Source organism: Melanerpes formicivorus, unplaced genomic scaffold (assembly GCF_026170545.1).
Source record: "Melanerpes formicivorus ecotype bairdi unplaced genomic scaffold, bMelFor1.0.p_v2 SCAF_45, whole genome shotgun sequence".
Lineage (NCBI taxonomy): Eukaryota > Metazoa > Chordata > Aves > Piciformes > Picidae > Melanerpes > Melanerpes formicivorus.
Genome location: NW_027142397.1, coordinates 164686 through 178282, shown reverse-complemented (window position 1 = coordinate 178282; position 13597 = coordinate 164686). Strand labels below are relative to the sequence as shown.

Here is a 13597-nt window from a genome sequence, read left to right as displayed (position 1 = left end):
CTCTCTCTGGCCCTGGAGTTTCTTTTCCTCCTTATCACCGTCCCCTAGGGTCCTGCTCTTAGTCTGGCTTCATGGAAATGGGCTTTTTCCTAAACCAGACCCAAGGGTATCCCCAGCAGAGCTGGTGTTGGCTATGCCACTGTGTGCTGTGGCTGAACACTGAAACCAGCTGCGCAGGAAGGTGGTGAAAGCTGCATCCGTGGAGACATTCCAAGTCAAGCTTAATGGGGACTGAGCAACCTGATCTAGCTGGGGATGTCCCTGCTTACTGCAGAGGGGGCTGGACAAGATGACCTTTGAGGCTTCTTCCAAGCCAATGCATTCTGTGACTGTGCTCTCCCTAAAGCAGCATCACTTGGTATCAAACCTCCTTTTGAGCTCCCCAGTTTCAATAGAGATCAGGTAAGGGTTTCTGCACCCCCCCAGCTGCTGCCTGACCCCAAATGAATGTGGCTGGAGCAGGGCATATGGTCTAATCCAGGGCGATTGTTTTGCCCTCCCCCCCCCCCCCCCCCCCCGCAGCATCCCAAGGTTGCCTGGGGACATCCAAAGGGGTTTGGAGGGTAACAGAAGGGGTCTAGGGGCATCTAAAGTGAGTCTGGGGACATCTAAAGGAGATCTGTGAGCATCTAGAGGGAATGTGGGCATCCTTAAAAGGGTCTGAAGGCATATAGAGGGGTCTAGGGCCTCTAAAGGGGGTCTGGGACGCCTAAATGGGTTTTGGGGGCATCTAAAGGAGTCTGGGAGGGCCTCTAAAGGATTGGAGACAACTAAAGGGGGTGCTGGTGGTGTTTAGAGGCCTCTGGGGGTTCCCTTGGGGGCTTCCAGAGGGGTGTCTGGAGGGGTCCCGAAAGAGCTGGGGAAAAGGGTCTCAGTGAGGTTTTTGGGGGTCTCTGCGGGGTCCACACAGTGTCTGGGGTCTTCTGTAGGGTTGCTAGGGATTCGGCTCCCTAGTGCTGCGCACTCGCGCTCACTGCTGCCTCCGTGTGGCCATGGAGAGGGAGTGATCGCTGCCGTATGCTGCTAAGGGCTATCGATCCTGCAGTGCATGCGGGGAGCTGCTGCCTCATCTCTAAATGCCCCAAATACTTCAAATGTCTGAGAATTCTGGGGGAAATCGAGGGGTCGGGTAGAGACTAAAATTTATTTAAACTTCTAGCTATTAGTGTGAGGCGTTAAATAGACAGCAATCTCTTACTTTTGTACAGGTATTAAAATTTTGTATTAATTTATAGTTAAAGAAGCATTTAAAAATAACAAGCCAGTATCTCCTCTGTTCTAAAAACGATTTTGGAAGATGGAAAGCCGGGCTGCAATAGGGGCGCGGCGCCTGCAGCTTAGGTCTTGTTGCTATGGGAGTGGAGCGGCTCGTTGCTAGGGGCCCCTATGCATTCGGCGCATGCGTTCTAGAGCGCAGCACTCGTGCACTAAGGAAGCGGGGTCGGACGGACACCGGTATTCAGTATTCCTAAGGTTGGAAGTAGACCGCAAAGATCATCGAGTCCAACCTGTCACCCCAGACCTCATGACTAGAGAGGACACTACTGCCCACTGCAGGCTTGAACTCACGACCTTCCCATTAAGGGTCTGATGCATTACCAACTGAGCCACCTGAGGGGTGAAAAACACCAACCTGTGCCGAGCCAGCTGGAGCCGTGTTTTGGGGTCCTGCAGGATTTGGGATGGTGTTCCTGCAGTCCAGGGACTCCCAGACATGTCTCCCCCCGGCATCTAAAGGCGTTCTGGGGGGCAAAGAGGGTCAGGGGGCACCGAGATGGCGCCGGCCCTCACCAAAGATGGCACCGCCCACACCAAGGTGGCACCGCCCACACCACGATGGTGCCGCCCACACCAAGGTGACACCGCCTACACCAAGATGGCACCGCCCACCCCAAGATGGCACCGCCCACACCAAGGTGGCACCGCCCACACCCGGGTGGCACCACCCACACCAAGATGGCACTGCCCACACCAGGGTGGCACCGCCCACACCAAGATGGCACCGCCCAAACCAAGGTGACACCTCCCACACCAAGATGGCACTGCCTAAACCAAGATGGCACCGCCCACACCATGATGGCACCGCCCACACCAAGGTGGCACCGCCCACACCCGGGTGGCACCACCCACACCACGATGGTGCCACCCACACCAAGGTGACACCGCCCACACCAAGATGGCACCGCCCACACCACGATGGCACCGCCTACACCAAGATGGCACCGCCCACACCAAGGTGGCACCGCCCACACCAAGGTGGCGCCGCACGCTTTAAATGGGTGCCTGTCACACTGCCTTGGCTATTAGGGTTTCTGGCCTCTGTGCTTTGTACCAGGTTAGTGCCAGCCTCTGCTGCTCTTTGGGGCTTTTCTGTACCAGCTGCATGACTTGCCCCTGGCCCTGTTTGTGGGGTGGGAGGTCCTTGACCCAGCAGGAGGTTCCTGGTACTGCGGGCCAGCAGCAGCGGGCAGGGGGAGGGAGGTGGGGTGGGTGTCGGCCTGCAGCGGTCTGGAGGGGTCAGGAGCAGTCTGCTCCCAGTAAAGCTAAGTGTTCTAGTCCCTCCTAGTGCTCCCAGTATGGGCCAAGTGTTTTCCCTCTGCCAGTGTTACTTGCAACTGTAAGTTCCATTCGTCGTGCTCCCAGTGTTCTCTTAGCTCTTCACAGTACTCCCAGTAACCCCCAAATATCCTCCCCAGTGCTCCCAGTATTGATTTTTGTAGCTGGGGTCATTGGAGGATCTTTGTGGCTGGGGGTGGTGGTTGGAGGATTTTTGTTCCCTGCTTTTATATTGTAGAAGCCTTTGTATAATAGAGGTGACACAATAGGGGTGATTTCAAAGCCTGTTTTCATACAAATTAATACCATTCTTCAATATCTAGATAAACAGGAGGAATTTTTAGTGGGCCTTTTAGTGTTAGGGTTAGTTGGATTAGATCTCTCAGCAGTGAGAAGCTTTCCTTAGGGTTAGGGTGGATTGTTTGTTTGTTTTGGTTTTGTGGTTTGTTTTTTTTTTTAATTGAATGGAAAAACCTCTGAACAGAGCCCAGCTGAGCTGCCTCCCACACACCAGCACAGGAGAAGCCCTGCAACTGGGCAGTGTTGCTTTCCCTCTTAGAGCCATCTATTAGCATCTAAGGTGGGTCTGGGGGCATCCAAGAGGAATTTTGGGGCATCTAAAGGGTTCTGAGGGCATGTAGAGGTATCTGGAGGCCTCTTAAGGAGCCCCTGGGGCATTTTTAGCTGGAGTTTTAGAGTTAGGCTTAGTTGGATTTTTAGTTGGAGGCTAACGCTAAAAATCCAGTGAGGTGAGAGGCTTTCATTCCCCCTCAGAAGGCTAGTGGCTCCATCCATCTCAGCTGACTTTGGCTCCTTTCAGGTCATCTCTTTTTCACATCCCAGCCCCTCTGCTCTGCCCCAGGTTAGTGCCAGCCTCTGCTGCACTCTGGGGTTCTTCTGTAGCAGCTGCAGGACTGCCCTGGCCCTGGTTGTTGGTGTGTGGGGGGGGCCTGGACCTGGTGTTAGGCTGCTGGTCCCGAGGCCATGTGGATCCAGTGGGTGGATGGGGAGTGTGGGGGGGCAGGGAGAAGCAGCAGTTCCCCAGGGCTCCTCAGCTGCTCAGAACTCAACAGTCTTGGAGGGGAATAAAACCCATGGAAAGCTGAGTGTGAGGTGACAAAGCAGGCACAGCCCCCCCAGGTTGGCACCGCCCTCAACAACATGGCGCCGGATGCTTTAAAATGGCTCAGTGCAGGGTCGTGGCTGTTACTCCTCAAGCTATGAGCAGACACACAGACAGTTGTTAACAGAGTTTCCTTGTGCATTCCAGGTCTGGTGTGTTCAGACCGACAGGATCTTCCTGGGCCATCCAATTACGGTTTCCGTTGACACTTTTCAGCCCTTACATCCGGTTTGCCGACAGAGGACGTTGGTTTGTGGGGCCTGGCAGCGACAGTTTTCCAAAGAGGAGCTCTAAGGACCAGCTGCAAGGTTAGGTTTGGATTCTCCTGGGGTGCCTGTGCTTGAAACCCCCCAGTCTGCAGCTGAGGCCGTGCAGAGTGGTGCTCGCAGTAGCTCTGTGCAAGTCTGCCATGGGCTCAGGAGGCCAGTATCTAGAGAGAGGGAAGGACAGAGACACTTCTAAGACAGTTTTAAAGAAATAATTATGAGAAGAGGCAAATTAATTCTGGGGACTCATGTGATATATCTGTTCAAGAGAAAAAAAAATGAAGGAGGTTTCTGACCATAACCAGGCTGACAAAGCACAGTAATGTGGTTTCCTATAAGATTTAACTCCTCCTGCATTGCATAGGGCACTTCAACAGCTGTCCTGACAAGCTATAAATAATGAACTTAATCCACCCTGTGCGAGCAATGGGGCAAAAGATTACAAAACCCATGTATGCAATTGAGACGTGTTACATTGGGACACCCAGGATACAGCTCATCAAGCTGATTGTCCTCTTCTAGTTTTTAGGCACAAGATGGAAGAAGGAAGGGGGAAGACAGAGCAGAAGCTATATTTAAAATATGAAACTCCTAGGCTGAAAGAAAAGAAAAACATTTTAAAGAGCACTCAGTGAGACTCTGTCACCAGCATAGCTAATCACAGAATCACTGAGTGTTAGGGGTTGGAAGGGACCTCAAAATAGCATCCGGTCCAACCCCTGTGCCAGTGCAGGATCACCTAGGGCAGGTTTTGAATGTCTCCAGAGACTCCACTAACTCTCTGGGCAGCCTGCTCCAGGGCTCTGGCACCCTCACAGTGAAAAGGTTTTTCCTTCTGTTCCTGTGGAACTTCCTCCTTTTATTCGTCGGACACAGCGGAGCCGCTGGGTCGTGTTGCTGCGGCAAGGTGACCCACCCTGTAGTTCAGGGCCTGGGTCTCTGCCTTCATGGCAGCCTGTTCCCTTGGCACCCTGTCAGCTTAACAGCCCTGTACTTGTGGCCTGTGTGACGAGTTTTGAGCCCTCCATCCCCCTTCTGTCCCCAGCAGCAGCCCAAGGTCCCTGTAAGCAGGGCTGGGGAGGCTGCTTTAGGCAGCTAACAGGAACCAACCTTTGCCTGGCCCTTAGAAGGCTTCCCAGTCCCTTCTTAGTTGCCTTCCCAGTGCACTCCCAGTCCTTCCCAGTCTCTCCCAGTTCCCTCCCAGTACACCCAGTTCTTCCCAGTCCATCCCGTTCCCTCCCACTCCCATCCCAGTCCATCTCACTGTCCTCCCATTCCCTCCCACTGTCCTCCCTGTCCCTCCCATTCCCTCCCAGCCCCTTCCAAGTCCCCTACCAGTCCCTTCCTAGTTTTACCCAGTCCTCCCCAGTACCCTCCCTTTCACCTTATTTCCTCCCACTCCCCTCCAAGTCCCTTCACAGTCCCCAACCCAGCCCTTCCCCATCCCTTTCAAGTCCCCTCCCAGTTATACCTGCACTACCTGGCAAGAGCCCTGGTGGACAATTGGAAGCAGTAGCATCCCCACTGGGAACACTGGGAGACAACTGGGAGCACTGGGAGCATGACCCAGGAATTCCCAGTACCCCCCTCAGCCCCCCATTTCCCTCCACAGCCCTTTACAGCCTCCCAGTCCATCCCATTTTCTCCTACACCTTTCCCAGTCTGGGAGGAGACTGGTAGGGGCTGGAAGTTTCTGGGAGAGTCTGGGAGCCATACCTGCAGCACCTGGAGTCAGACCTGGAGCCCTGGGAGACAACTGGAAGCAGCAGGAACCCAACTGGGACAAAAGTGGGAGACAGCTGTGAAAGTCCCCTCCCAGTCCCTGCCAGTCCATTCCCCTCCCTGTCCCTCCAAGTCCCCTCCCACACTGTCCCACTCCCCTCCCAGTCCCTCCCTGTTTATTCCTGTCCCTCCCAGTACCTCCCAATCCTTTCTACTCCTATCCCAGTATAGGAGACCAGTAGGGACCAGGAGGCACTGGGAGACATACCTGGACCAGCTGGAGGCATTGCTGGAGCCCTGGGACACAACTGGAAGCAGCGGGAACCCAACTGGGAGCACTAGGGGTCCCTGGGAGGAACTGGGAGACAACTGGGGGAGCACTGGGAGTATCTCCCCATGACCCCCAGTGCCCCCCTGAGCCCCTCCAGACCGCCCCAAAGTCTTTCCACAGTCTCTGAGTTCTTCGCAGTGCCATGTAGAGCCCTTCCCAGTACCTCCCAGTTAACCCTTAGAGTTCCCCAGTGCCCCTCACTCCCCCCCAGTAACCTTCCCCCCCCAGATCCTTTCTCAGCCTCCCAGTACCTCCCAGTACTGTCCTGAGCCCCTCCCAGTGTCTCCCAGTCCTTTCCCAGTCTGGGAGGAGGCTGGCAGGGACTGAGAGGCACTGGGAGGGACTGGAAGCCATACCTGCAGCACCTGGAGTCAGTTCTGGAGCCCTGGGAGACAACTGGAAGCATCAGGAACCCAACTGGGAGCACTGAGAGTATGTCCCTGTCGTAGTTTGGGCTGGCTGCCCTCTGCTACAGGGGTGTTTCCTGTGTCCAGAAGTCCAGCCCAGTGGGTGGACACAGGAAATTAGGTTATTTCCTACCATGATCCCTTGCACCACTATAAGTTTCACGGCGGGGTCTGGCACTTCCTCTTTCCTTCCTCCTCCGTCAGCCGGTAACTGGGGGAGAGATCTCCTGGCTTTGGGCCTGGCTAGGCCCAAGGCCACGGGGGGATGGGCAGTCTCAGATCTGGCCAGCTGAGACTAGCCTAGCAGTGGGAGGGGGAAGAAGGAGCCCTGGGGGTCTCGGGTGTACCCTCAGGTGGGGATGGGATTTCTCTGGGTCTGTTTTGGGTTCTTTTCTCTTGTCACTGTATTTCTAGCTCTCTGCACGCACTCACTGTTCTATTTAAACTTTCCATCACTTTTGCAATCTGTTTGTCTGAGTCGTTATTTCTGCGCGTGGTGGGGAGGGGGGGCCTGCCCCAACCCATTACAGTCCCCATAGCTCCCAGTGCCCCCCTGAGCCCCTCCAGACCGCCCCAAAGTCTCTCCGCAGTCTCTGAGTTTTTCCCAGTGCCATTCAGAGCCCTTCCCAGTACCTCCCAGTTAACCCTTATAGTTCTCCAGTGCCCCTCACTCCCCCCCAGTAACCCTCCCCCCCAGAGTCCTTCCACAGCCTCCCAGTACCTTCTAGTACTTCCCAGTAACCCCCAGTTCCTCCTAGTACCTCCCAGTCTCACATAATCAACCAGGTTTGAAGAGACCTCAGATCTCATCAGTTCCCTCCTATGTCTGCATCCCTACCCCCTCCTCACAATTAAACCATGGCTCCAGGTGCCACATCCAGTTCTTTTTTGGAACACCTCCAGGGATGGGGACTCCACCACCTCCCTGGGCAGCACATTCCAATGGCCAGTTCCTCTTTCTGGGATGAACTTTGTCCTCACCTCTAGCTTAAACCTCCCCTGGCACAGCCTCAGACTGTGTCTCTTGTTCTGGTACTGGGTGCCTGGGTGAACAGACCAAACCCCACCTGGCTACAACCTGCCCTCAGGTAGTTGTAGAGAGCAAGAAGGTCTCCCCTGAGCCTCCTCTTCTCCAGGCTAAGCAACCCCAGCTCCCTCAGCCTTGCCTCACAGGGCTGTGCTCCAGACCCCTCCCCAGCTTTGTTGCCCTTCTCTGGACACCTTCCAGCATCTCAACATCTTTCCTAAACTGAGGGGCCCAGGAACTGGACACAGAACTCAAGGTGTGGCCTGACCAGTGCTGAGCACAGGGCACAATGACCTCCCTGCTCCTGCTGGCCGCACTGTTCCTGATGCAGGCCAGGATGTATTTAGCCTTCTTGGCCACCTGGGCACACTGCTGGCTCATGTTCAGCTGGTGTCAACCAGCACCCTCAGGTCCCTTTCTGCCTGGTTCCTCTCCAGCTAGTCTGACCCCAGCCTGTAGCAATGCCTGGGGTTGTTGTGGTAATGTGTAGAACCTGGCACTTGGATGTGTTCAATATCATGCCCTTGGACTCTGCCTGGAGGAAAGCAGAAAGTATCTATGGAAGGTTTCAGGACAGGATAGAACAACAGGCTGCTGACGACGGAAGAACAGTCTGATGATAAAGAAGAGCTGACTGCAGTAAACAGCCTGAAGCGCGAGACAGAAGGACGCTCGCCTCCGTGCTGGAGAAGCTCAATCCCTCCCAGTCTCCTTCTCATCTTGCAGCGTGGCAGATTTCCCGGAGTGGGAAAGCAGAGCCGCGCTCTCTTTGGTCAGTGCAGTTTAGGTGGGAAGTGCTTCCACTGGCTCCATTGGTCCAGATCACCCCAGTTTGGGCTCTGTTTACTTTGGGGCCATTTGGGCCCATTTAGGATCCTCTTTGGGACTTTTTTCCCAGTTGTTCCCAGTCCCTTCCAGTTCCTTCGGAGCTCTCTCACAGTTCTCCCCAGTGCCTCCCACTTGAGCCTCCACTACCTCTTAGTCTCTACCAGTTTCCTCCCAGTTTTCTTTCAGTCTCTGACAGTTTCCTCCTCCTTCCCTCCCAGATTCCACCTCGTGCCCTCCCAGTTACTCCCAGTTTCTTCCCAGTCGCTTCCAGTTCTCTGCCAGTCCTTTGGTGGGAGGAAACTGTTGGGACCGGGAGGGCACCGGGAGGAGGCCATTACTGTGTAGTTTGGTAATACTGACGGCTGCAGCTGGTGCTGAGCTAAACAGAATGATCACAGAAGGCTTTTGCTCTGAAGCCAGAGCTGCCTGCTGGCGCAACGAACGTTTTTCTGACAGCTCTTGGAGGAACATTTCTGTACAGGTGTTCCCCAGGGCTCCTCAGCTGCTCAGAACTCAACGTGTTGCCTTGGAGGGGAATAAAACCCATGGAAAGCTGAGCGTGAGGTGACAACGCAGGCACCACCCCCCCCGGCGTGGCACCGCCCCCCCCGGCGTGGCACCGCCCCCCCCAGCGTGGCACCGCCCCCCCCCAGCGTGGCACCGCCCCCCCCCAGCGTGGCACCGCCCCCCCCCAGCGTGGCACCGCCCCCCCTCCAGCGTGGCACCGCCCCCCTCCAGCGTGGCACCGCCCCCCTCCAGCGTGGCACCGCCCCCCTCCAGCGTGGCACCGCCCCCCCCAGCGTGGCACCGCCCCCCTCCAGCGTGGCACCACCCTCCTCCAGCGTGGCACCGCCCCCCCAGCGTGGCACCGCCCCCCCTCCAGCGTGGCACCGCCCCCCTCCAGCGTGGCACCGCCCCCCCCCAGCGTGGCACCACCCCCCTCCAGCGTGACACCGCCTCCCCCAGCGTGGCACCGCCCCCCCCGCCTGGCACCGCCCCCCTCCAGCGTGGCACCGCCCCCCCCGCCTGGCACCGCCCCCCTCCAGCGTGGCACCGCCCCCCTCCAGCGTGGCACCGCCCCCCCAGCGTGGCACCGCCCCCCCCAGCGTGGCACCACCCCCCTCCAGCGTGACACCGCCTCCCCCAGCGTGGCACCGCCCCCCCCGCCTGGCACCGCCCCCCTCCAGCGTGGCACCGCCCCCCCCGCCTGGCACCGCCCCCCTCCAGCGTGGCACCGCCCCCCTGCAGCGTGGCACCGCCCCGGAGCGTGGCACCGCCCCCCCAGCGTGGCACCGCCCCCCTCCAGCGTGGCACCACCCTCCTCCAGCGTGGCACCGCAACCCTCCAGCGTGGCACCGCCCCCCCCGCGTGGCACCGCCCCCCTCCAGCGTGGCACCGCCCCCCCAGCGTGGCACCGCCCCCCAGCCTGAACCCCACCCCCCAGCATGGCACCGCCCTCAACAACATGGCGCCAGATGCTTTAAAATGGCTCAGTGCAGGGTTGTGGCTGGTAGAGGTTGCAGCTCTTCTGCTGTGTCCCAGGTCAGTGCCAGTCTCTGCTGCTTTGTGGGGTTTCTCTATAGCAGCCGCTGGAGCTGCGCGGGGCTTTTGGGGGGGGGGGGGGGGCGTGTCCGGGCTTGGCCGGTGGGGCTCTGCGGGGGTGGCGGCTGCTGCCTCAACCGTACCCAGAGGCCCCGTGGGAGCTCAATGCTGCCACCCTGTGTGTAATGGCCGGCAGTGCAGCCGTGCCGCGGCGTGTGCCGCCCCGGGAGAGCTCAATGCTGCCACCCGGTGTGTAATGGCCGGCAGTGCAGCCGTCCCGCGGCGTGTGCCGCCCCGTGGGAGCTCAATGCTGCCACCCGGTGTGTAATGGCCGGCAGTGCAGCCGTGCCGCGGCGTGTGCCGCCCCGGGGGAGCTAATTTCTGCAGCCTAATTGCGCTGAATGCTCGAAAATTCTTAGGGGAAGAGCGGAGGGCGGAGAGCTTGACTCGAGCGCCGCTATGGATCCGGCGCCTGCGCCCTAGCCCGGCTCTGCTGGCGCCACAGGGGCAGCGTCCCGGTGGTCCCTATGGATACGGCGCCTGCGCCGCAGCGGGTCCCGTCCCGGTGTCGCTGCCGGCCCGGGACTCCCAGGTGTGTTCCTTCCGGCGTCTGAAGGTGGTCTGGGGCCATCGGCAGGGCTTTTGGGGGTGACGGAGGAGGTCTTGGGGACACCTAAAAGGGTCTGGGGATACGTAAAGTTCTGGTGGGGCCATCTGAAAGGGTCAAGGGTCGTGGAGAGGCAGCTGGGCACCTCCGACGGTCCCTTGGGGAGGTCTCTGCAGGCTCCCGTGGGAGCTGGGGGTGTCTCGGGGTGGGTTTGGGTATGGGTTTGTGCTGCAAACAGCGTTGATAATGACTTAGAGAAAGACACACAAGAGACTCAGTAAGTCTCTTGTATCGTGCTTCTATTCTGGCGCCTGACACAGGTAGGATCATTTCAAAAGAGCTGTGTGTCTTCAGAGAGGTTTGGGCAAACTTTTATACAAAAAGTTATCTGTCTATAATGACAGAGGTCCAGATGCTGCCTATCTATACAAAGCTTATCTATCTAAAAGAGCAGAAGTACACATATCATGCAGGTGTCCTTTATCGTATACAAAAGAGCATCTTGTCCAAGACTAACAGAAGTGAATCACTGACAAATCCTGTTATTCCTTATCTATCCAAAGGCTGTCTGCCAACCCCTCTCCCCCTCCCTGCGTTCCAGCATTTCAGCTAACAAGCGGAAAATTCTTATCAACTCTGTGGTTCTGTTAATGAGACTTTTCTGTTCATCAATTCCCCCCTTTCTCACAGCCAACAGTATATTCCTATACTATATTTTCTGAAGGCAAACTTTGGACCCAGGCTTTCTGAGCTATCTTTCCCATGCTGACACTTGTGGAAGTTACTCTCAGATGTAGTCACCCAGTCTGATGCCCCCCAAGTCCAATTCATTGAGGCTTCCCCAAATAAAGGGGTCCTCATTTGGCCTCGAGGAAGTTCAGTGCATATCCAACAGTTAGAGAGATTAGTTTGCAAAGCCAATTCTTGCCTAACGTGTAAGTACATATTGCCTTCCCATCCCTCAATTTCCTTGCTGTGCTGCAAAGATTTTGAGAGGAATTTCTAGGTATTAACTACAGCCAGGGCAATCCTTCAAGTGCCCTAGGAATGCAGTGAAAACCTTTTGGGAATTGTTCCTGCTCTGGTACTCCTCAAGCTATGAGGAGCTCTTCAGGGCAGCTCCAAGGTTAGGTTTGGATTCTCCTGGAGTCGCACACAGAACGAGTCTCACGATTCCAGTGGTCTAATTTCATAGCTGCATTTTCTTCTCTCTGCCTAGGTGACAGGACGACCTCACTAATGAAGAGAGATAGCCTGAGCTCTGCAGGAACCTTGAACCCAAGCAGCCAGTGCCTTCTGTGAGTACAAGCTGTCCTTGTTCAACGTGGAGGTAGTTGAGAGCTGAAGCCAGACCACACCGTAATTCCCTCAGCTTCCTCTTCTGCAGATTAAACAGTCCCAGTTCCTTCAGCCACTCCTCCTAAGGCTTGTTATCCAGACCCCTCACCAGCTTTGTGGCCCTTCTCTGGACTCACTCTCTCACAAGGGGTGTCCTGGGGAACAGCACTTGTGCCCGGCCGGCCACCGGCTGGGTTTAACTCTGTTCCCCACCGCTCTTGGGGCCCAGCCATCCATCCTGTTCTGCTGTCCAGCAGTCCCTTTGAAAAGAAATCCATCTGAAAAAAGAAGTAGCAGAGAAGGAAAGCTGAAGCTGCAAAGATTGCAATCCCCTCAGTTCTGGTTGTAGCCGGGTGGGGGTTGGTCTCTTCTCCCAGGCAAGCAGCACCAGAACAAGAGGACACAGTCTCAAGCTGTGCCAGGGGAGGTTTAGGCTGAATGTTAGGAAGAGGTTTACAGCTTGGCCAAAGACTCTTCTGATCCCTGTCTTCTGGTCGTGACCAGCAGCGTGCACGGGTGGCCAAGAAGGCCACTGGCAACCTGGCCAATATCAGGATCAGAGTGGCCAGCAGGAGCAGGGAGGTCATTCTGCCCCTGCACTTGGCACTGGTTAGGGCACACCTTGAGTCCCGTGTCCAGTTCTGGGCCCCTCCGTTTAAGCAAGACGTTGAGTTGCTGGAAGGTGTCCGGAGAAGGGCAACAAAGCTGGGGAGGGGTTTGGAGCACAGGCCTGTGAGGAGAGGCTGAGGGAGCTGGGGTTGCTTAGCCTGGAGAAGAGGAGGCTCAGGGGAGACCTTCTTGCTTTCTACGACTCCCTGAAGGGAGGTTGTAGCCAGGTGGGGGTTGGTCTCTTCTTCCAGGCAAGCAGCACCAGAACAAGAGGACACAGTCTCAAGCTGTGCCAGGGGAGGTTTAGGCTAGAGGTTAGGAAGAGGTTCTGCACAGAGAGAGTGATTGCCCATTGGAATGGGCTGCCCAGGGAGGTGGTGGAGTCACCATCTTTGGAGGTGTTCAGGAGGAGACTGGATAGGGTGCTTGGTTGCATGGTTTAGTTGATTAGGTGGTGTTGGATGATAGGTTGGACACGATGATCTTGAAGGTCTCTTCCAACCTGGTCCGGTCCATTCCATTCCAATCAACTAAACCACGGCACTGAGTGCCTCATCCAGTCTCTTTCTAAACACTTCCAGTGATGGCGACTCCACCACCTCCCTGGGCAGCACATTCCAAAGGCCAATCTCTCTTTCAACCTGCTCTATTCTATTCTATGAAGACCTTCTTCCTAACATCCAGGTTTAATTGGTGAGAGCAACAGACTTGGTTGCTGCCACCCGCTGCTAAGGGGTCTGAGTGGCCCCCAAATGGGGTTTGGAGGCAGGTAAAGGTTTCTTTTGGCAGGTGAAGGGGTTTTGTGGGCATCTAGAAGGGGTGTGGAGCCCCCTGAAAGGGTCTGGGATAGTGTCAGGGGGTTCTGGGCTGGTCTACCAGCGGGTCTGGGGACATTAGAAGCGTCTGGGGGTACCTAAAACGGAGCTGGGCGTATCAGATGGGGGCTTTGGGTGCCTCCAAAGGGGTTTTGTGGGCATCTAAGCTGGGGAATCTGGGGGGGTCCTGAAGGAGTTGGGGGGGTTCTCCTCAAGCTATGAGCAGACACACAGACAGTTGTTAAGGGACTTTCTTTGATCATTCCAGGTCTGGTGTGCTGGGACTGGCAGGATCTTCCTGAGCTGTCCACGTACAGTTTCTGTCGACACTCTTCAGCTCGTACATCCGGTTTGCTGACAGAGGGTGTGGGGTTTGTGGGGCCCGGCAGCGAGACTTTTCCAAAGAGGAGCTCTTCAGGGCAGCTC

At 56.5% G+C, this 13597-nt stretch overlaps 1 long non-coding RNA gene across 1 annotated transcript; it reads left to right on the top strand.

Moving 5' to 3' along the window:
• The first annotated feature begins 9730 nt into the window (after positions 1-9730).
• Positions 9731-13597, top strand: LOC137451460 (uncharacterized). Its single transcript, XR_010989841.1, has 3 exons — positions 9731-9802; positions 11629-11707; positions 13440-13597. It is a non-coding gene; the product is annotated as an uncharacterized lncRNA (long non-coding RNA).